At 38.5% G+C, this 2,918-nt stretch overlaps 1 non-coding gene across 1 annotated transcript; it reads left to right on the top strand.

The window, feature by feature from the left end:
* Positions 1-2,811: 2,811 nt before the first annotated feature.
* On the top strand, positions 2,812-2,918 carry LOC116138316. Its single transcript, XR_004129279.1, has one exon. It is a non-coding gene; the product is annotated as a small nucleolar RNA R71 (small nucleolar RNA).

Here is a 2,918-nt window from a genome sequence, read left to right as displayed (position 1 = left end):
CAATTGGCACATGCTGATTTCCTACAATAGGAGTCCTAGTTCTACTACGGGTCACACTCCTTTTGAGGTGTTGTATGGAGTAAACCCACTATCCCTTTTGATCTCACTTCCCTACCCCTTGATTTTGAGCCAAGTGTGAATGCAATGAGAAGTTGAAACAAATGAAAAAACTCCATGAAACGTGAGAGCTCAAATAGAAAATTCAAATGAGAAGATCAAGAATAAGGCAAACAGCATAGAAAACCTAAGCTTTTCCAACCGGATTTAGTTTGGATTCACTTGAGAAAGGAGAGGTTTCCAAGTAAGAGGAAGAGTAAATTAGCTCCTAGGACTGATGACCTTTTGAGATTGGAGAGGGTAATGATAATGCTTATAAGGTGGAGTTGCCCAGTGAGTATGGGGGGTCTCGGCCACCTTCAATGTGGGGGATCTAAGCCCATACTTGGAGGACGATTTGGATTTGAGGCAAATCCTTCTCAACCCGAGAGATGATACGTTTACAAGTCCTAAAACTTGTAAACATGAGTGGACAAGGAATTACAAGTCCTAAACACTTGCTTTCGGTTGAATCAAAGAATTTTATTCCAAGTCCTAAAACACTTAGATTGTGGAGTGTGGAAAGCATTGGAGGAGATTCGGCCCAAGCAAGTCCCAAGGGAGAAGAGCCCAAACCATTCCAAGTCCAAGCCCAACAAAGGAAGCTCAAGTCCACCAAGAAAGAAGCCCAAGTGTTGAAGTGAGCCCATCGGCCCAATTCTCATTCCAAAGGGGAAAGTCCACTTGAACCCTTATTATCCAATTGCAAGATCTTCAAGGCCCAATCTCTTGCACCCTTGTTAGTGAACTTGATTAGGATCATTGATCAAGTTTTGGGCTAATAAAGTGAGTTTTTTCAACTAATAGGGTGGTTAAAGACAGAACCCTAGAATTAGGGAATCATGTCCCTTTTTGGCATTAAATGGGTATGGCTTAATTTTGAATGGAAGGCTTGTATTTTTGTTTAATATTTATTATTTTTCATTTTCTTGTATTGTATTTGTTGATTACTCTTTTAGCCTTGTAATTGCCTATATAAAGGCAACTATTCTCCTTGTAAAGTTAGTTCATGAAATATCAAAAACTTGGTTTAACCATTGAAAGAACTTTGTGTTCTTATTGAGATTTCTTTATCCAAGTCTTGGCAAGGAGATTTGGTGGTGAATCGATTCAAGTTGGTGGAGAATTCCTTTATGCTTGAAGTGTTCATTCTTGTCTTAACCTAAAAATTGCAAGTAAGTGTGACATTGCTTCCATTTGTGTTTGGCCGAATTTGAGCTTGAGTTTAGGCATTTTTTTGTGTTGTTTGTTGTTGCAAATTGGTTGGATTTGGATCAGGTATTCCCTTGTCTTTTTCTATATCCAACATAACAAAGTCCATAGGGAAGATAAACTTATCAACTTTAAATAGCACATCTTCAATAATGCCCCATGGATGCTTGATGGATCGATCTGCTAGTTGCAAGGATACAGTTGTGGGCTTCACCTCACCAATCCCTAGTTTCCTAAAAATAGAAAAAGGCATTAGGTTAATGCTAGCACCAAAATCACATAAAACTCTATCAAATGTAATATCTCCTATAACACAATGGTGCTGCATTCTTCTATAAGCATCACTATTTCATCCTCTTCCAGCTTCCTTTTGTTTGAAATGATTTCTTTTAGGAACTTAGCATAACTTGGCATCTGCAAAAGGTATGTTAATCTGCAATTTTTTAAATACATCAAGGAATTTCATAAACTACTTATCCTAATTTTGCTTTCTAAGCCTCTGAGGGAAAGGAACATGAGGGGTATGATGTGCCAACTCTGATGGTATCTCTGGAAAAGGTAGCTTCTCTTTTCTCCTCTTTTGCACGCTTTCTTGATGAAGTTCCGTTTCTTGGCTTTGCACTTTCTCTTTCACTATGATTTCTTCATCAACTTTTTCTCAGATTCTCTCTTCTTCTCTGAAGGGTTCTCATCCTTCTTCCTTGATTCAACTTCTTCTATGACTTTGCCACTTCGTAAGGTGATGGCATTTGCTTGTTCACGTGGGTTACTCACCATATTGTTTGGCAAAGAACCTTGAACTCTATCATTCAACTTTTTTTAAATCTATCCCAACTATACTTCCAAATTTCTAATGGATGCTCCTTGGTTTCTAAAATTGGATTGTGTCTCATTCATGAAGCTTGTGGTCTCTTGCATAAATTTCCCAAACATATTTTCCAACTTTGATACCTTCTGCTCTATTGGTTGAAGATTCACCGCTTGTTAATGATTTGGTACTATCTTTTGGTTCGATTGATTGTCTTGATTACTCCAGGAAAAATTTGGGTGATTTCTCCATCCATGATTGTAGGTGTTGGAAAAAGGATTATTCTGGGGTCACTGATTTTGGGCCAAGTAATTGACTTGCTCTAAAGATGAGGATGATGAAGCAAAGGTGTTCCCCACTTGGCAGTCAGTGCTTGCATGGTTACCTATACACAAGTCATATGTTAATTGAGGTGCTTGAATAAAATTAACCTCCATACCTCCTAATTGTTTTTGAAGTGCTGCTAGTTGGGTTGAAATTGCCGTGTAAGCGTCAACTTCATGAATACCCATAGACTTCTTTGGATGTATTCTCTCATTGGGTCTTTGATAGTTGTTACTTGCCAAGACTTCAAGTAACTCATAGGTTGCTTCAGGTGTCTTGTTTTGCAATTCTCCTCTAGATGTTGCATCCACCATTGTTTTCACATTTGGAAGAAAACCATTATAAAGGTTTGGACTTGCATCCAAACGGGCAAACCATGGTGTGGACACTTCCTCATTAGTTCCTTTTATCTTTCCCATGCTTCATATAGTGACTCGTTCTCACCCTGCAGAAATGATGTGATGTCGTTTCTCATCTT

This window comes from Pistacia vera, unplaced genomic scaffold (genome assembly GCF_008641045.1).
Source record: "Pistacia vera cultivar Batoury unplaced genomic scaffold, PisVer_v2 Contig34, whole genome shotgun sequence".
Classification (NCBI taxonomy): Eukaryota; Viridiplantae; Streptophyta; class Magnoliopsida; order Sapindales; family Anacardiaceae; genus Pistacia; species Pistacia vera.
Note: the sequence above shows the minus strand (reverse complement) of the source record. Positions and strands in the feature narration are given on the sequence as shown.